Raw genomic sequence first — 21,620 nt, 5'->3', positions numbered from 1 at the left:
AGAGAGTCCTGTGGCACCTTTAAGACTAACAGATGTATTGGAGCATAAGCTTTCCTGCGTCTGACGAAGTGGGCATTCACCCACGAAAGCTTATGCTCCAATACATCTGTTAGTCTTAAAGGTGCCACAGGACTCTCTCCTCCCATTAGGGCATATTAAATGCTTCTCTGCTGCCTTTGACTCACAATAAGGGTAACAGTTCATTACCCCTGCATCCAAGACAAAAGTGAATGTTAACCCAAAACAGCCACAGTTGATCACTTTGGCAAAGCAGGTCTGTCTGGGGATCACCTAGGCAAAGTAGGTGTGTCTATGCAAATACATCTGCTCCTGAGGTATTTTCTCCCAGTTCATCAATAGGTGACAGGGAAGAGCTCTTTCAGACCCTGGCACTTAAACTTACACAGAAGGAAAATGAATTTCCTATTGAGGTTAGGGGCTAAATTGACTTGTCTCTTTTACTTCAAATAAAAATTGGGTTTTAAATATATTTTAATACAAATATTCTTTTTTCTTGTTTACATTTATTTTAAAAAAATTTGGTCTAGCCACCCCTTTAAAGCAAAGACATTGGATAGTGAAGTGGAGTGGGAATCGAAAAACTTGGGTTTCATTCCTGCCTCTGCCATTAACTTACTGAGTCATTGGGCAAATCACCTGCCCACTCCATGTCCTGGCTTGCCTATCTATAAAATGGCAGTATAATATCACTTGCCCTATTTGTAAAACATTCTGAGATTCTTGTGCGGAAAGTATAGCAGAAGAGCTAAGTATTATTGCTGACCTATTTTAACAAAAATATTTTGAGCCCAGAAAAAGACACGCTTATTAAATGAATGTTTCTACTTCTGTGGAGATTTTCCCTTTATGTAGTCCAAGTTCTGCGAGCTTGCTATCTGGAGAACAGCTGAATGGACAAGGATGAGAAGAGGCTATCCAGGCTCACCAGGTGCTATGTATCTGAGGGGACTATCGGGAGATTGGCCAGGGAAATTCCTGTCTTTATACATGTCTGACAGACAATCCAACAGACTAAACATTCCCTCCAAAAACTCACATGCTGTCATGCTCAGATATCAAATTAAATTCCGTTTCAGAGAAGTACAATACTGAATCCATCTGGAATAGCCAGGAACTTTTCTTTGGTCATATCTAAGGCTTGGTCTACACTACCCCCCCCAATTCGAACTAAGGTACGCAACTTCAGCTACGTGAATAACGTAGCTGAAGTCGAAGTACCTTAGTTCGAACTTACCTTGGTCCACACGCGGCAGGCAGGCTCCCCCGTCGACTCCGCGGTACTCCTCTCGCCGAGCTGGAGTACCGCAGTCGACGGCAAGCACTTCCGGGTTCGACTTATCGCGTCCAGACTAGACGCGATAAGTCGAACCCAGAACTTCGATTTCCAGCCGTCGAACTAGCTGGTAAGTGTAGCCAAGGCCTAAGTTGCAAGTCTATGTAGATACGTACACAGGAACATACTGAATACAGGAACTCATCAAGACTAACACATTTTGATATGACTCCCAGAACAGATTGCAGGCCTTTCGGAAACCAGTTTTCCTTGCTCGCATTTAGTTTTAGCCATACAAGTTGGACAATCCACACAAGATGTTTTGCGTTGCATTGCAGGGAAGTAGGCGCTATAGCAAAAGTTACCTTTGTCACATCAGTGTTAGCTGAGCTGGAAAAAAGCTGGGCTGTATGCTATTTATCTGCAGTACAGTCATTCAGAGCAGGGTTTATTTGCATCATGCTTTCACAGAGATTCCAAGCTGCGACACATCAAAATCTCCTCCACGGTCCAGAGTTTGAAACACAGCAAAAGACATTTCCTTGTTTCAGCAGAGACATAAGGCGGTCCCTGCTTTATCGCCATGACCCAATCAGCTAGTCTGAAAAATTCTACATTTCCTCTAGAGATGCGTAATCAGTTGGGCATTTATGTTACAACTCCAGCATTTGCTATAGAAACTCAACTTGCTCAAAAGGCTGGAAAAGCCCTTGACTTTGCATGTTAACATGTGAATTATTGTGAGGTACATTGAGCGCCCAAAAGCATGCCAAGTACCCCACAAAACAGAGAAGAGATGGGGATTTTCAAAAGTGCCTCAGTAATATAGGAGAACAAGTTCCAGTGGGCACTTTTGAAACTGCCTCCTACAGACCCTGCCCCAAGAGCATCAAGAGGTCTAATCCTAGAAACACTTTCTCACATGCTTAAATTTACACATTATGTGTAATCTGTGTAAGTCAATGGGACTACTCAAAGTGTGTAAATGTTAAGCATATGCCTAAGTGTTTGCAGGATCAGAGCAGAGCATACACAAAACAAAACAAGGATGAGAGATGGGGATGGGGGCATACAAAAATAATATGTAGCTGTTCTGTATCCTTAAAGTTTAAAGGCAATTAAAAATTAACTGATTATTGATTTTAACAGCTTGTAGGGTGTTTCTTTAAACAATTTATTATAGAAGTGATGGGCAGGATTTAGAGTAACTGATTCCATCCCCTGTCAATGCAAAATACAGTTCTCACTCAGTATCAGGCATTAGAGCCCTTTGAGGAAGTACAGAGCTATTTTGCTGACTTGCCCTGTTAGCCAGAACAAGTGGGTCTCATTAGCTCCAACTCAGGAGTGTAAGATCTATGTGTCTCACTGAAGAAGATTAGAGGCAGAGTATAAGTTCTTCAGGGAGCAATCCTAAGAACACCCAGCCCTAGAGGGATCTCAGAGTAGGATTCAGGGCTTTGTTACAAAAAAAAAAAAAAAAGAAAAAAAAAGGCAAAACTCAGGAAGAGGGTGTGTTTGGACCATAACTCATCATGTGTGTTCTGCAGCTGGAGCAGTGTGGAATACTCACCTATTTACAAGTCTCAAGTAATAGGACACATCAGATAGTAAACTGATACAAGAGCTAATAGAATCCAAAAGTTAACCAAACCAACAATAAACACACCTAGCACTGTATAAGGAGATACAGAGATTCTTCGTTGGCTCTGCATACTATCATCGTTCAGTAAAAGCAGACACAGGGATATGTAATGAAAATGAGACTTTCAGTTCATACATAGATATAAATACGCAGCTCAATGTACTCTACAAAAATCACAGATGAATTGCCATGAAATTGACTCATTCCTTCCCACCAGCCTCTTCTCATTGGACAGATGGCCAAATCTCGAAACGTCTGAGCACCTGCAGCACCTAATTGACTTCAGAGGGACATGGAAGTGCTCCGCACCTTTTAGGGTCTGGCCTTGAGAGAATTAGCCTGGCAGGCCTCAGTAATCTTAATGGGAGTTTCATAGTTTATACAAACTAGAGCTAATTGAAAATTTTCCGATGGAGCGTTTCTGTCAGAAAATGCTAATGCATCAAAAGTTTCCACAGGAACATATAGACCGCAACACAAGTTCATTTAGACAAAGAAAGATCAAAATGGAATGTTTTGAAATGACTTTTTGTTTCTAAATTTTATATTATTTTTATATTATACCAATTAAATACCAGTTTCAAATGACCAGTTAGAATACCAATTAACAATGAGCAAACTTCATACCAATTCCCAGACTAATTAGAATAGCAATTCCAAACTAATGAACAAAGACCGGGGGAGGAGGGGGGAAACAGTCACACCAATATTTTAATTTTATTTTATAATTTGAAAATTAAAGCTTAATTTTAAAATAAAACATAAACACATAAAATATAAAAACAAAGTCATAATCAAAACAGTGTTTCAATTAATCCAAATCAATTTTTTTTCCAAAATTTCATTTGGTGAGTAATTTTGAAATTGACCTTTCATTCCTTTTTTGCTTTGTTTTTTGGATGGGGTTTGGAAAACACATAAAAAACTGAAAATAAAAAAATCCATTTCAGTTCCATCTGACTGGAATCAAAAACAAACAAAAATTGATTTAGGATCAATCAAAATTAAAGTTTTCATTTTGAATCGTTTCATGGAAAAGTCAGAACATTTCAAATATTATGGTGCTTTGCAAATTTTTGTATAGTATTTGAAAAGCCATTTTTCATCAAAATATTTTTTCAATAAAAGAATTTTGACCAGCCATAATCTGCCCTATGCAAACAGTTTGCTTTGACCCAGTTTAATCTTCTTATTTATCTCCAGCCTCTCAACCTAGAAATATCTGACTAACACTGTGGATTAAGGTTCCCATATTTTGAATTCATCGGGATCAAATTAAGTCAAACTGATCCTGATGGCAGTTGACTTTTGAAGTGCTTTGCTGCACTTGTGGATGTTATTGGAAAGACTATAATCACTTAGTGCTTTTGGACCAAAATTCTATACTGCAGGAAAAAGCTCGACTACATGAGGTTACATATATAACTATGCACTGTCATAGCAACCACCACAGTTAATTAGAACCAGAATGTCTTGTGCCTGTAGGTGAAACATACTTTGCAGTTTGTCTTCTGCATTGTTCAAGACTACAGGCGTATGAACCTACTACTACTTTTCTATCCCGGTTATATATTATTTCAGCTTTTACAATAGAGTTGCAGTGATTGAAATTGCAACATTCATGCTCTGTGGGGAAAAGAAAGAGGTTAAGAAGGCTGAAATTATAGGATTGGCAGTGGGAAAAAAGAGGTCAAGAATACAGCCACTAGAAAAAAAAATCAACTTTAGTAGATTGTATGCATTTGACATTAAATCCAGATGAGGATGTTATGGTTTGAGGAAATGAACTTGGTTGAGTGTTTATGGAGAGACAAAGAAAGAGAAACAAACAAACAAATATTTCAGTAATGTTCTTCTCCTAGAAATAAAGGAAACAAACCCAGGGCAAGCAAAGTACTCATTTCATACGGCGGCTTTTTCTGCTTGCTATATTACAGTTTTGTTATTCTGACTGAATTTAGTGCTCCTCTAACTTTGGAAACATCATTCCACCCTGGAACTACAAATACTGATTTACAATGACATTTGCCTCTTGTAAAAAAATTTAGTAGCATTTGAAAAAGTGGATCATATAGAAAAAAATCAACCTCTCTTGCCTTCTGAATTTTTTAAAAAAGTGGTTTTGCTCTATGACAACACGAAAGAATACATTTTCCATGGTTAGTCTAAGAAAAGGAGTACTCTTTTAAAATTTCTCATGTTCAACAGATTTAGGCAAACAGATAAGAACAGATCTGGATTAAAGGAAATTAGAAACACAACATCATCATATTCTTGATTGGTGAAACAAATAATAACAATAATCATTCCTCAGCCAGATGGGTTCACGCATCTTAGTTTTTAGGTCAAATGACTCCCAAAGTAAAATTAAGATAAAACCCTTGGAAACCCCAGTTTCCGATTATTTTGAGCCATATATCAGATGGGATTCATTACTGAATTTATCAACAGGCATAGTCTGAATTTCTAGCCTGTAACCAAACCTGAAACCAGCTGCATTTCATATGCTGGTGACTTTCAGTGTGAATAGCTTACATATTTCTGCTACTAATTTGCATCTATAAAGTGCCTTTCACCAGACGACCTCAGAACACTTTGTACACATGGATGAACTAAACTTCACCACACCTCTGAGAGAGAGAGAGAGAGCGAGAGAATTATGATATGAATTTTACAGATTGTGAAACTAAAAGACAGTGAGACTCTCTAACCTCATCTCATCTGTTGGAATTTCAGCTTGCCACCGTGCATCCACCACCTATCAGCTGAGGGTGACCTGCTTTCCCCATTACCTTTCACAGGTTATCCCCAATTATTAAAAAAATACATTTAACATCATTTCAAAAACCAGAACAAAAGCACCAAATAATATTGTCATGGAGCCACAGATCTAATGCTCTTGAACCGCTCTGGAACATTCCCTGGGAGGACCCCTTCAATGTGCCAACCCCCCTTAGGATCACTTTTTCACTAGAGTCAGTCACTTGGCTTCACCATTTTTTGGGACTGAACCTTGGAGCCTTCAGAACACCTGCTTTACAACATGAGCTCCCTTCAGTGAGTCTACCTGAGTTGGACACCTGAAAGAGACTTGTACATCCAAAGGGAGCAATGCACTCCTCCCCCCCGGCATTTCAGCATCTCCAGTGACTCTCAGCCAGCGTTTTAAAACAGAAGGGTTTATTAGTCAGCTGGAACACAGCATAGAAAGTCCTTAGGTTAGCACAGAGAGCAGAAAGTTACAACATCTTGATGAGCCCAGAGCCCTCTGACCCCTCTTTTGTCCCAGTTCAGGAGAGTCTCAAGCTTCCAGCAGCCCGCTCTGAACAACCCCTCACATGGCCCCTCCTTAGGCCTTTGTTCTTGTTCCTGGGCAAACATTGTCACTTGGCCTTCCTCCTCAGCCCTTTCTTCTCCAGCTGGTCAAACATGGCTGGCTTCCTGCAAAGAGGTGGGCCATCCATAGTCGTTACTTGCCAGATACCAAATGCCCAGGCAGTTGGAGTGGCCATTGTCTTCTCGGATTCTCTGTGGACATGGGGTCCTGGCCCCACACAGCTAAGTGTCAGTCACACCCAGATCTCTGGATCTCTGCAGAGAGTAAACAACCTCTTCCCACCTCTTAGTTACCATGCAGCACATGGGGAAATGGAGGCACACACAGTATTCATACAAAATATTACAGAAAATTTCCACTCTGTCAGAAATACAGCAATATAAACACTGTACAGAACTGCATATGGGGCAAATTATAATTGGCAAATTAAACCTGCCAGAGCTAGCTTTTCCCATTGCTCCAATAGTGGGAGCACAGAGCTTCTTTCCCTGTAAGCCTTCTGGCTTTGGGACCTGAAATGAAAAAGACATATTTAGGTAATCGTTTTCTACTGAGCCTTCATAAAGAGCTGCTCATGCAGGACAGATAGAAACCACGATTAAAAATGGAGCAACCATAGTTTTGCAACATATGCAAGGAAGGGATGGTCCAGTGGATAGGCCATTAGCTGAGCAATCAGAAGACCAGGGTAAAATTCCTTTTTCTGCCACAGACTTCCTGTAAGTGTCTCAGTTCCCCATCCTTGACATGGGGAAAATAGCACTTCCCTACCTAAGAGGGGTGTTATGTGGATAAATACATTAACGACTGTGAGATGCTTAGATACTGTAGGAATGGGGCATTAGAACCTTAAATAGATATGGGGCAGAATTCTAGAGGAGTAACATCCTTACTATGCCTCATTGTCATCCACAGTTCCAGCCATGAGAGAGAGCACCAAGCTCTGTTCATGGACATAGCAAAGCCCTGAAGCCCTGATGGAATTGGGTATCAGGGGATGAGTCACTCAAAGCATCATAACTTCACAGTTATCCAGAAATCTACATCCTGTCTGATTTCTTGTGATTCCTGCTCCTGAATGGTTAAGAACTGGTCACACAACTTATCTGGGATAAAACAGCCTGTCATAACTATAAAGGGAAGGGCAACAGCCCTCCTGTGTACAATACTATAAAATCCCTCCTGGCCAGAGACTCCAAAATCCTTTTACTGTAAAGGGTTAAGAAGCTCAGGTAACCTGACTGACACCTGACCCAAAGGACCAATAAGGGGACAAGATACTTTCAAATCTTGGTGGTGGGAAGGCTTTTGTTTGTGCTCTTTGTTCTGGGGGAGTTTGCTCTTGGGACTAAGAGGGATCAGATATCAATCCAGGCTCTCCAAATCTTTCTGAACAAGTCTCTCATATTTCAAACTTGTAAGTAAACAGCCAGTCAAGGCGTGTTAGTTTTATCTTTGTTTTCTCAACTTGTAAATGTACCTTTTACTAGGGTATTTGCCTCTGTTTGCTGTAACTTTGAATCTAAGGCTAAAGGGGATTCCTCTGGGCTCTTTAAGTTTGATTACCCTGTAAAGTTATTTTCCATCCTGATTTTACAGAGATGATTTTTAGCTTTTTCTTTAATTAAAAGCCTTCTTTTTAAGAACCTGATCGATTTTCCCTGTTTTTTAGATCCAAGGGGGTTGGATCTTGATCCTCCAGGAGTTGGTGGGAGAGAGGAGGGGGGATGGTTAATTTCTCCTTGTTTTAAGATCCAAGGGGTTTGGATCTGTATTCACCAGGGAATTGGTGAAGAGTCTCTCAAGGCTACCCAGGGAAGGGAATTAGCACATTGGGAGTGTGGCAGCGGACCAGATCTAAGCTGGTAGTTAAGCTTAGAAGTTTTCATGCAGGCCCCCACATCTGTACCCTAAAGTTCAGAGTGGGGAAGGAGCCTTGACACAGCCTATTGTGTTTATAATCCTCTTTACCCTTGTCCTTTTGTTTCTCATCCACTGGTAATGTCTTGTCTTTTAGGCTGCAAACTCTTTCTGAGAGGGACTGTGATTTATTCTGTGTCTACACAGTGCTTAGCACAATGGGGACCTCTTCGAGGTCTCTAGACGTTACCACCACATATGATACTACCCACAGGTGAAAGTAACTTAAAGGACTTACCGGTACGCCAGAGTCCTGAGGAGGGTGTGGCCTCAACTGGAAGAGGTGTGGCCTAAACCGGAAGAGGCGGGCCTTTCAAGATTTAAAGGCCTTGGGGCTTCGGCTGTGGCTCAGACCCCCCGGGCCTTTAAATCACCCAGGAGCTACAAGCTGCAGAGGCTACAAGCTGGGAGCCCGGGGCTCAGGGGCGAATTAAAGGGCCCGGGGCTCCAGCCGCCATGGAGGTCCAGGCCCTTTAAATCACAGCAGGAGCCCTGCCGCCGCTACCCCAGGGTGGCAGGGCTCAGGCTAGGGCTGGGGTGGAGGCGGCAGGGCTCCCGAGGTGATTTAAAGGGCCTGGGGCTCCAGCCGTGGTGGGGAGCCCAGGGCCCTTTAAATCCCCGCCGGATCCCTGCTCCTGGGGCTCTAGCAGCCAGGCTCGGGCGGGGATTTAAAGGGCCCAGTGCTCCTGCCACTGTGGGGAGCCCCGGGCCCTTTAAATCATCTCCGGAGCCCTGCTGGGGCAGCAGCAGCAGGGCTCCAGCAGCAATTTAAAGGGCCAGAGTCTCTGGCCTCTGCGGGGAGCCCCGGGCCCTTTAAAGCGCCACTGGAGCTCTGGCAGCAGGGCTTGGGCGGTGCTTTAAAGGGCCCGGGGATCCCCACAGCTGGAGCCCTGGGCCCTTTAAATCACCACCGGTGAAGCCGGTCCAATCCGGCACGGTGTACCCGGCTCTTGCACGGACTGTACCGGCTTACTTTCACCTCTGGTACTACCACATAAACCTTTGTCAGAATTCTGCACAAAACCAAATGTGATGAAGATGTATATGCCTAGTTGTAGTCATTTAAATGTGCCAGCAGATAACAGGAAGGGGTGTAATAAACTTACAGGAGCAGGAGAGGGGCACGACAGCTCGTTCAACTTTCATAGAATCATAAAAGATTAGGGTTGGAAGAGACCTCAGGAGGTTCATCTAGTCCAACCCTCTGCTCAAAGAAGGACCAACACCAACTAAATCATCCCAGCCAGGGCTTTGTCAAGCTAGGCCTTAAAAAACTCTAAGGATGGAGATTCCACCAATTCCCTAGGTAACCCATTCCAATGCTTCACCACCCTCCTATTGAAATAGTGTTTCCTAATAGCCAACCTAAACCTCCCCCACTGCAACTTGAGACCACTGCTCCTTGTTCTGTCATCTGCCACCACTGATAATAGCCAAGTGCCATCCTCTTTCAAACTCCCTTTCAGGTAGCTGAAGGCTGCTATCAAATCCCCCCCTCACTCTTCTCTTCTGCAGACTAAACAAGTCCAGTTCCCTCAGCTTCTTCTTGTAAGTCATGTGCCCCAGCCCCCTAATCATTTTCGTTGCCCTCTGCTGGACTCTTTCCAATTTGTTCACATCCTTTCTGTAGTGGTTGGGGGGCCCCAAAACTGGAAGCAATACTCCACATGTGGCCTCACCAGTGATGAATAGAGGGGAATAATCACTTCCCTCGATCTGCTGGCAATGCTCTTACTAATGAAGCCCAATACGTTGTTAGTCTTCTTGGCAACAAGGGCACACTGCTGACTATATCCAGCTTCTCATCCACAGTAATTGCCAGGTCCTTTTCTGCAGAACTGTTGCTTAGCCAGTCAGTCCCCAGCCTGTAGTGATGCCTGGGATTCTTCCGACCTAAGTGCAGGACTCTGCACTTGTCCTTGCTGAACCTCATCAGATTTATTTTGGCCCAAGCCTTCAATTTGTCTAGGTCACTCTGGAACCTATCCCTACCCTCCAGTGTATCTACCTCTCCCCCCAGCTTATAGTCATCTGCAAACTTGCTAAGTGTGCAATCCATCCCATCATCCTGATCATTAATAAAGATGTTGAACAAAACTGGCCCAGGACTGACCCCTGGGGCACTCCACTTGATACAAGCTGCCAACTGGACATCAAGCCGTTGATCACTACCCATTGAACCCGAGAATCTAGCCAGATTTCTATCCACCTTATAGTCCATTCATCCAATCCATTCTTTTTTAACTTGCTGGCAAGAATATTGTGGGAGACCATATCAAAAACTTTGCTAAAGTCCAGATATATCATGTCCACTGCTTTCCCCATATCCATAGAGCCAGTTATCTCATCATAGAAGGCAATCAGGTTCGTCAGGCATAACTTGCCCTTGGTGAATCCATGTTGACTATTCCTGATCACCTTTCTCTCCTCCAAGTGCTTCCAAATGGTTTCCTTGAGGACCTGCTCCATGATTTTTCCAGGGACTGAGGTGAGGCTGACCGGTCTGTAGTTCCCCGGGTTCTCCTGCTTTCCTTTTTTAAAGATGGGCACTATATTTGCCTTTTTCTAATCTTTTTTCCACACCTATTTGCCTGTTCCTTTAACTGGGTTATCATATCTGATCACAAGTTAGGCTATCCAAATCTATACTCAGTCACACGGACATATTGGTGGGACCCTGTCTTCTCTATGCGAGATACCTTGAAAGATCCCAAAGGTGCTGCTGGCAATGCACAGTGAGGCAATGGACCACTAACCATAGCCTAATCGGCCTAGTAACAACCCAGTCAAGGATGTAAAGGTCACATCAGCCCAAGCATGTCATTGGCATGGCCATATCATAACAATGGGAGACCTCAAAAGTGAACACAAAACAGTTCAAAGTCACCGAGGTGCACTGGCAAGGAGGAAGAAAGAAGACATGATCTATCACCCGGACCTTCTCCAGCAGTGGTCTGGAGGCTGCGGGCCTCAGCAGCTGTATAGCATGAGCAAATAATAGATATTTCATTCAGTGTGTCTGGTGTCTGGGGTAAAATAATTATTAAATCATTACCCTTATATTTTTTAATAGGAACCACATGCAGCAAGAAGAGACTAAAACGGGGTAAGAGATTGGCCATACAAACCGCAGCCAATTCCTATTGGATAGTTGCTCTCAGGCTGGCCAATCCCAGCCACTGACACAGGCACCAGGACTGACCATGGCAACCTCCTAAAGAGAGAGGCTCACTAAGGATTCCTCCTGTTCTCTGGAACTGGCTTAAATGGCCAACACCCCTTTAAACTTTTGCTGTTTTGGTCAAATTTGCCAAGACATCCACTGTATTTACAACACTGATAAACAGGACAGATGGAAGATGAAACAATCTCTGTCTATGCACCAGCTTATCTAATTAAACATTTAGACAGAGAAAGGTATAATTGCAGAATAATCTATCTGCTTTTATCATACGCTTTCCCTTAAGACACACTACTGCCTTTCCACTGAAGGAAATGAACTTTGACAGATGTTTGCTTTCAAGGGAGAGAAGTTCTATTAACACAGCAAAGCTATTTTTTCCATTGCGCTCGATGCCAACATCTTCTGTAGAACAGAGATTTTGGTACTGAGTAAAATTTGATTTGCATGCCTGAGGGAATAATAAAAGAAACCTATTATGGAATGAAATGGACTGTAATCACATTGAGAGGATACAGATTGTTGCATGGAGTGGGGAAGGCTACTGCCTGGTAAATGGGCTGTTGCAGAAGAAAACACACTTCATCTTGGATGCTGTTGAAAGCCAGAGTTTCAGGGATGACGTACATGCCTGCTCCACAACACAGACCTCCAATACATCCTTTTGTAAGCAAAGCAATGGGACTTGTATCTGTTTGCAGAATGGCAGGGACAGATATGTGCTGCAGGATACTCTGCCAAAAGTTCAACAGCGTGGTACAGGGAAAGAACCGTCACACTGAAATCTTTATATTCATTCCATTATGGTTGAACCGGTACTTGGCAGTAGGAATTGGCTCACAAAGGGTGAAATTCACCCCTGCACAAAAGGTCAGCACACGGGCGTATGCATCACTTAAATCTAAAGTGGCAGTTAAAGTAGTGCATAAGCCTCTTGCACAGGGGTGAATTTCATCCCTAGACAGTAAAATGTGCTACAATATTAATTGCACTGGAATTTACTTCTCATTGCTGACTTCTGACTAAGCGCCCCCTCTCCATCACCACACTGCTGTCCTGGTCTGGGCAAAGGGAGCCCTCATTGCCACCTGCTTTGCCAAAGATTCAACAAAATAAATAACATTTAAGCACTTAAAACAGGATTTTAACCTGTAGCCCGCACCACATCACCAGTGTCTGCCCCACCAGTGGCTGCAAGACAGTCCTTCCCTCCATCAAGTATGGCAAAGGGCCTGACATCTGCTAGCCATTACCAGGAAGCATGCACATAGGCACAGTGCAATCAGAATCATTCCCTAGCTTAACTGAATCCCACCACGTGAGGGTCACCCCATCCCCATTACCCAGCCTGCTTACTTATACCCATGACTGTCTCTACTTCCTATATGGGTGATAGACCCTCACCGCTTATCGACTGTTTCCTGATCCCGCCCACCGGTTACCCACCCCTCATTGGGGACATTGCAGTCTGTATATACTATGTGTGCTGCCCAACCCCAAAACACCAATATACCCCTATACTCTGTATGTTACCCCCAATGACCAATAACTGACGCCTCAAATTTTCTGTATCGTTTATTTTTTAAATATTCTCTAATAAAATTTATATCTGTACTTGGCCTTTTGAGAGCAGCTACGATCCAAGGAACTCATGCTGCTATAACACATGAGTGAATCGTGCCATGTTGTAGAAGAACTGACTCACCGCTGGCGCACGTCCCTTGTGGCTGGGCACGGCGAAGCGGACCCTCCTCTGTGGAGCACCCCCTACTGATGGTTGATCCAGTCTCACTGTGGTCTGCCTCTTCTCAGTCATCCAACGAGGTCATGTTTGGTTCCACACCTTCTGGGGTAACAGAAAATCCAACTAATAACAGTCCTGTGTCCTTAAAAAGGTCTACAGCCTGACCCTGGGCCGCATGGCCCGTGCACACGTCTCAGAGAGCTCTGAGCTGTCCTTACCTTCTTCTCAAGGGTTTCACTCCACCTTACTAGTGGCTGGAATGGGAACCCCAACCCAACCACTGCATTTGGTTCCAGAGCAGGTATCCTAGGACAGAGCCATGGTGGGGTATATACCTCTTCACCCATTAATATGTTTCTCAAGTGGACTTACTAATTCAGCAGTAGCAGGGCAGCAGGCCAAAGGCTCAGGATTGTAACATTACTTTGGTTTTCAAACAAAGAGCACCGTTTAAAGTGAGAATTGCATCCATTGTAGTGTTTACACAAACTGCTTGATTCACAGGCTTGAAGACCAGATGCCTCACTCACAGGCAACATTGGTTCAAGTTTCTAGCTGGCCTGCCTCAGCTATGGTATGGCTAGAAGGATTTCTCTCATACAAGTTCATTCCCCATTCCCTTGGTTTCTCTGCTGCGTCTGCTAACAGTGGGGTCAGTTAGTGGTGTTGGTTTGTGTTTTATGGACAACTCGTCCATTGCATTTTTTAAAATATACTCCAAGATGTACATCTGGGGCCAGATTCTGACAACCCGTCTCCACTCAAGCAGTGCATTCACTTTGGAAGAACTACGTAAACAAGAAAGGCTTTGTCGAATGAAACATTAGGACCATAAAGCATTTCTAACTCTTTGTTGTTGCTGCTGCTGACAATCCAGTTTTTGTTCTTCCCCCTCCATAGGGCAATTTATTCCTCCAATATCAAGACATATATTTTTCTCAGAGGCTGTGCACTGTATAACTGTAATTATAATGATGTAGAGAGAGTTTTCTGATGCAAATGAACAATGCTGTGGGAAACATTTTAAAGCCTGCTATAAAACAAGTGCAACAGCAAACAACAGAGGAGCAAATGTAACACAGAATCGGATCCTCCGTGATTTGCAGATTTTAATTCTTCTGCTTATCCAGAATGCCACATAAACAATTGCAGTTGACAGGTTTACATGCCACGATGGGCATAATGCTATTCATCTCTTTTATGCTTGAATGACTTGGACACTTTACACTCTGTCAAGTCTAAACCTGTTTAATCCATGACAATTTATGTCATACTACAGTACAGTGCTTGTTTTGATCATAAGACTAAGTTCCGTCTTGCATTAAATAAACAAACTTCACTTTGTAAAAGGGAAAAAGGATTTAAAAATTAAGGGTGGGTGAATAACTTTGAGGAAATCAAAACTGTTCTAGACTTGAACTTATCCAACAAGCTAAAAAGCTTAGATTGGTCTCTCCCATCAGATGTTAGCATTCCAATCCAGTGTTTGGCTTATTGTCTTTAATCAAAATATGGCTATTGCAGCATTTTTCTTGCTGTTTTCAAAGATAGGATATAACTAGAGGAAGCCTATAACAAGTATATAAGCTATTCCCTTGGCTGGTCATCAGTGATTGAAATGGAGATGCCTGTCTCATCAAATCAGGCAGATCATGGACAGTCTAAATAATAAGATGTGAACAGACACATTTGCTGTAGGGGGATGTATAATGGTGTAAGAGTAAGGTTTGATATGAGGATGTGATATTGGTAATGATAATGATGTATGAAAAACCAAAATTCCATGCAGCCACGTAATCAAATCCCAGCAGCCTTGGTTCAGTTCTTCATCTTTTCAAGAGAGAAAATCTGAGATTCAGACCCTTTCTGACTAGTTCTTAAAAAACTAAGTCCCACCTGATCTGTATGGCCCTTTCAAATCTCATTGCATTTTTCATAGGACCAGGGATTGCCCCCAAGGAGATGATCATAATTTCTGTGCCCCTTTTGTTGTGCAGTGTGCTGGTTCATTTCTTCCCTCTATCCCCCAGGGGCTGCTGCATTTCAATGCTGTCATCTCCTATGGGTCACCTTCTCAGTGGGGTAGGTTTATGTAGCCCCGTAGACGTGAGTTCAGTCAATTTATACTAGCTGAGAATAGGAGTAGAGAGGTTATTTTACCTCTGGATTTGACACTGGTGTGACCACTGTTGTAATATTGTGTCCAGTTCTGGTGCCCACAATTCAAGAAGAACGTTGATAAATTGGAGAGGGTTCAGAGAAGACCGATGAGCAGGGCCGGATTTCCAATTAGGCACAGTAGGCACATGTCTAGGGGCGCTGGCATTCTAGAGGCACCTACAAATTCAAAGTTTGCCCCTCCTGGGTCCCGGCAGGGGGCAGGGCTGTCTGAGAGGGAGATGGCCCCAGGCAGCCCTGCTGGAGTGGTCCTGCCAACAAGGAAGGCAAAGCAGTCTCCTGTGGCAGGGGAAGAGCTCACCAGTCCAACGCAGGGGGCCCTGCTGGGCAAGCGGCTCCTGAGGGAGCCAGGCCTCGGCAGGTCCCGCTCCTGCTCCAGCCTGGCTGATGAACGCTGCTCCTGAGGGACCAGAGCGATCCCTGACCAGCCCCGGCCACGCTGCCGGCTCAGTCAGCCTGGTAGACACAGTCACCTCCCAGCAGGGCCGTGAGTGCGTCTGGGGGGCAGGACGCAGGAGAATGGGTCTGTGGGGGAGTTTGTGTGGGGCCTCCGGGCAGTGAGGGGCTGGGGAGCGCTGGGCAGTGGAGGGTCGAGGGGAACTGAGCAGTTGTCATGGTGGGGTTGTGTGGCGGGGTGCCTAAAGTTAAAAGTGGCACGGTACCCCCGCCACCTGGGACATATTGGAGTTCTGAGCTGCCACAGGCAGTGTGGGTACCCCACAGCTCCTGGCTGCCACTGGGCGGTGGGGACCCCAGAGCGCCCTGCCGCAGTGGGTGGTGGGGCCCCCAGGGCTTCAAGCCACAGGTGGCAGGGGACCCTTCAACATGGACTTTAGCCAGCCATAGGGATTTGGGTAAGACTGGACATTTCAAACAGTTTTCTACATCATTTGCAATCCATAGAGCCCCAGAGGGAAGAGTTTGGTCTATCTACCTCAAATGATGCAAAAGTCCTGCTCTTTGAGGGAAAGAGTCCTTGGGAGGCTTATTTGGCTCAGTTCAACATGATAGATCAAATAAATGGCTGTGATGATGGACAGAAAAAGAGGGTTACTAGTAGCCAATTTGGGTGGCCCAGCTCTGATTATACTTCAGAATTTACCCACAGAAAAGAGACCAAGTTATCCAGACCTGGTCCTAGTCCTTGACACGCAGTTTGGAGCTACCCATCAATCAGAGAGACGGAGAGAGAGAAAACAAAGGGGACGGAGTTCTTTTGCAAACCTCACCATACATTGTGCAAATAGTTGAAAATAAAATTAAAAAAAACCCAGGATTGAAGGTTTTGGGATTTTGTTTAGCTTTTGCAAAACTGGTTGAATTTTGTAAAATTGAAGTCATGACATTTCATATTTTATCTTGAAAGTTGGACAGTTCCGAGTGAAAGTAGGGCCACTAACACATATTTTAATTAATAGCTACGCATTGTGTTGGAGAGAAGCGTGCAGAGGGGCTGAAGAATTTGGGTAGTAAGCCTGGTTTAACATTTTTAACGCAGTGAAAGGGTGAGTAAACAGCCGAACAATGATGGAATTCACAGACTTTGCCAACTTGAGAGGCCTTGGAAACACCCAAGAGGAAGAGGAATCACACAGACACACCTAGAAAGGTCAGAAACATGGCTCAAAAATAGCAAAATGAGATTCAGCTCTAAAAACAATGCAGGTGACTTCATTTGAGAAAAATCATCTGAAACAGATATTGAGCCAGAGGGAGAAAGCTGACAATGCAATGCTGCTGAAAGACATTTTGATGGGATAGATAACAGCACATTAGATATGTGCTTGCAATGCAATATCGCAATAAAATAAATAAAGAGGGCAATGTGATTTTTGTGCTACCTTGATAATTATTATTATTATTATTTTATTTCTATTATTCTAGAACCTAAAAGCCCCAGTCACACACTACTGCCCCGTTTTGCCAGATGCTGTGCATACACAGAACAAAAAGACAATCCTGCCCCAAAGAGTACAGGGGATATTTTCACTCAAAGATCTTGTTGTATATCCAGAAGCATCAAATCCGAGAGCAAGGCAGGGGATAATCTCTTTCTATATGACTCTATAATGAGACTACACCTGGACCTGGACTAGTGTGTTCAGTTCTGATCACCTATTGATCAGCTATTGACAAAGTTCAGGAAAGGGCAACAAAAATGATTAAGAGGTTGGAGAGACCGATTTATAAAGACAGCTTAAAGGAGAGAAATATAGCTTGGCCGAGCCAAGTACCTTGGCTAAGAGCCAAAGCAGGAGACATAAGGAGCTATAGGTATTTGAAGAGTATAAAGTGAAAGATCACTCAGCTAGCATGGTACATGAAGGTATCTATAGAAATCATGGGGATAAAACTAAAAGGAAAAAAATTAGGTTGAATATCAAGTAGAGCATCCCAACAGTGAGATCTATTATATTGTGAAATACTTTTGCAAGGAAATTTGATTAGATATTTGAAACTAGCCTGCAAAATGCACTTGCAATATATACTTTTTAAAGGAACAATCCTGCATACGAAGGGGGTAGGCTGTATGACTTTTAAAATTCTATAGCTTTACATTAGCATGGCAGATATTTTTTCACTTGCAATCCTTTGTCAGAAAGCTCTTTTTCTAAAACTTGGTTTCCTTTATTTTACCCAATTTGCCATGTTAGAGATTAGAGCTGGTTGGAAAACTTGAAAAAATAACCCCATTTACATTTGTTACAGCTTGTTTGAAATTGCAAAATAACTTTCTAAAATTCTATACTTAATGGAATAATGATGAAAAATTGTTTTTAACTTATTTTTTCAAAATTTGAGTTTTTGACAAAAAAATGGTTAGAAGATTGAAATTTAAAAATACAACCAGCTTTTATGCACAAACATGTCTCAGGATAGAATCAAGAGAAACACTGAAGTAGTCTTGAAATGTGAGGAAAATGGGATTTTTTTTAAAAAAAGCTTTTAACCATTTTTCATTGTTGACAAGAAGTTTTCTGCCCCCCCCCCCCCCCCCCCCCCCATGTTCTGGCCAGCTTTAATAAAAAGACAATTAATGTCCCATCAATGACCATCATTTTAAATATTACTGTGGAAGTTTAGAATTCTCTAAAGATAAACTGGTTTTCTTTCCACATTTCTATGCTTGCAGTCTTTCTTTATGTCTTCCTCTGCATTCCATTTCCTCTTGGCTCCGTGTCATTAAGACAGAAGTAGACTTTATTCATTTTGGGTCCGATCGTTGAAGCCTTTCTCATGAAAGTAGCCCTACCAACATGAATAAATAAATAAATATGTATGTAGTGAAATGGTGTGACTTGTATGGAACAGTGTGGAAAACCTACACGTGGAAAGTTTGAGGATGAAAATGGTGTATAAGAGGAAAAGTAACTAAACCAAAGAATGTAAAATCAAGTGATGGTGGAGGAGGCAGGGAAAGTTTTATAACACATGTTTCTGTTAGTTACTTTTCCTACTATAACCCCATCCTGTCCCCACTCAGTATGTGCAACACATCTACACAATGGAATTACACTGTTTTACAAGTTGCACCTATTTTATGAGGCTGGTGAGAAAGAATGCTTCGAGCCAAGCTATTTCGTAGATTCCAAGGTGACGAGGGACCACTGTGATCATCGCATCTGACCTCCTCCATAACATGCCAGAGAACGTCCCTGAAAGAATTCCTGTTTATGAGTTCCTTTCTCTGCACAAGTAGGTGTGAGAACCTGATGGACAGTTTCATACACATAACTGAATCAACACAATCTGGCTTTTCATTTGCACAAAAAGGGGATGAATTCAGGTTGTTTGCCAGATTCTTTCCACATTAATTCACCAGTGACGTTCCCCTTCCACCTCTTTCTCAAATGAATTTACTACAGGCGAGACAATTTTAGGGCAGTGCCATTTTCTATCTTATAGTGATCTTCATGCAGTGCTTGCAACCAACTTGACTGATCTCCCACCACTTCCTCCACTTCCTGTCAGATTCTTGAGCTATTCCTAAATTGGCTAATGCTGGACTCTGCACTGCCTAGGTGACCACCCCTGAGCCATCCATTCATTCATGTTATTTATGTACTACAAATACCAGCCAACAGGCTACTTCCTGTCGATATTGTATATTTTTGATTATAATTGGAAGTTATATAGCTGGTGAGACGTTAATATGTTAATAAGATCTTAAAGGCACACAGCATTTGTTATAGTCCGAAATGCATGTATCTGAAAGTACACTGTTTGCTGATAGGGAAAGCACTATTGGACTATTGCATCAACAGTGACATAAAGCCCGGAAGACATTATGCAACCAGTGTATACCAGAAGGGTTGCAAATTGATAATTATCTCATTGGTTCTCATCTCATGAGCCAACCTAGGAACCAACCAGTCCAGGAAAAAGCTAGATCAGGCTAGTGTTGGCTCATCCCTCCTGCTTATTTTACCTTTGTAAGATCTGGTCCTGTGAAATTTTAATACTGCCTTACTGTGTATCTTAATGTTTGTTCTTTATAATACGGCAAGTATATGTCTTTACAAAAAGAGTAGCTGGTAGAACTGTCTACATCAGTGGTCTCCAAACTTTTTTGATTGCGCACCCCTATCAATAAAAAATTTTTGAGCACGCACCCTGCCGCTCCAGCTCTACCATTTTTGCCGAAGCCAAAAAAAAAGGCCGCTCGGACTTCCGCCCAAACTGCCGAAGCAAAAAAAAAAAAATAATAATAATAAAAAAAGCACTCCTCCTGCTGCGCACCCCCAAGGATCCTCTTGCTCCCCCCCTGGGGTGCATGCAACCCACTTTGGAGACCACTGGTCTATATGACCATCCCAAGCTTTGTTTAGTTTCTGTTAGCGCTACAATTGAATTTATTTGTTGTTGTTGCAGACAGGATAAAGAGGGAAAAAGCAGAGGGTATTATTTGCTTTAAGATTGAAAGCTAGATCTTTAACAGTTGTAAATTGGCATGGCTCCATTCAAGTCAAGCTGCTACACTGATTTATGCCAATTGAGGATTTTTTGTCCCACAGCAAATATAATGAAGACAGATATGGGTCTCTAATCTATCTAAATATACTGGGCCATATTCATTCATAATATAAACTCCATTTACTTTAACTATCCATCCAGTGATTATAAGAACTGGTCAAAATTCTCTCCCTCCCCGCCCCACGGCTTTTTGTCAAAATTTTAAGCAGAAAAGTTTTGACCTTTCATCAACTAGCCAAAATCCTGAAAAATTTTCAGCCAACAAATTTCAGTTTCCTGATGAAAATTTATAATTTTTTGAAGAAAGCTGCCACTTTCTGCAGAAATTTTTTATTTAATTGAAACCCCAATTGTCCATTGACATAAAATATATTATGTTATAGAAATTCCTCAGATTGATTTAGAAGTAATCCATCCATTTTAAGTATTTGCGCAACATGGTACCTAAGCACTGATGAATCTGCAAATTATGGAATGGATGGGAACTTTTTTAACACCATTTCAATTCCTGTTAACATAACTAACTGTGGATCTTCTGCTGAAATGCTATTTTGTAACTTCTAACAGCAACGATTCCTGAGCAAAGGGTAGAAATTATCCTGCTGCCTGGGTTCAGAAAGAAATCTTTTCCACCAGTTCAGTATGGCACAATTAGGGATATTGTTGGAATTAATGCCTTCCACTAAACCTTCAGCCTAGGAAATGTCTAAACAGTCTAAACAGATCACTGAACTGGTCTGGGGGGGTGAGTCCTATGATTGTACAGTGCTTCTCTTTTAACACACTGATATCAATAGATTGTGCACTGGAAGTAGAGAACGAGTGCAGATTCTAGAGCAGTGGTCTTCAACCTTTTTACACCCAAAATTACTTTTTGAATTTAAGTGCAACCCAGGATCTACCCTTCCCCTTCCCTCAGGCCCCACCCCGCTCCCTCCATCCCACTCCCTCCATCGCTCGCTCTCCCCCACCCTCACTCACTTTTACCGGGCTGGCACAAGGGGTTGGGGTGCGGGTTCTGGGCTAGGGCTGAGGGGTTCAGAGTGTGGTAGGGGGCTCCGGGTTGAGCCTGAGGCAGGGGATTGGGGTGCAGGAGTGGGTGAGGAATGCAAGCTCTGGGAGGGTGTTTGGGTTCAGGAGAGGGCTCCGGGCTGGGGCAGAGGGTTGGGGTGCAGGAGTGGCTATGGGCTGCTGGCTCGGGGAGGGGGATCAGGGCTGGGGGAGGGGGTTGGGGTGCAGGAGGGGGTACAGGGTGCTGGCTCCAGGAGGGGGCTCAGAGGTGGGAGTTGGAATGCAGGAGGGGTGCGGGCTCCCGCTGGGTGGCACTTACCTCGGTCGGTTCAGGTC

Source organism: Trachemys scripta, chromosome 2 (genome assembly GCF_013100865.1).
Source record: "Trachemys scripta elegans isolate TJP31775 chromosome 2, CAS_Tse_1.0, whole genome shotgun sequence".
NCBI lineage: Eukaryota > Metazoa > Chordata > Testudines > Emydidae > Trachemys > Trachemys scripta.
This window is presented reverse-complemented; position numbering follows the sequence as displayed.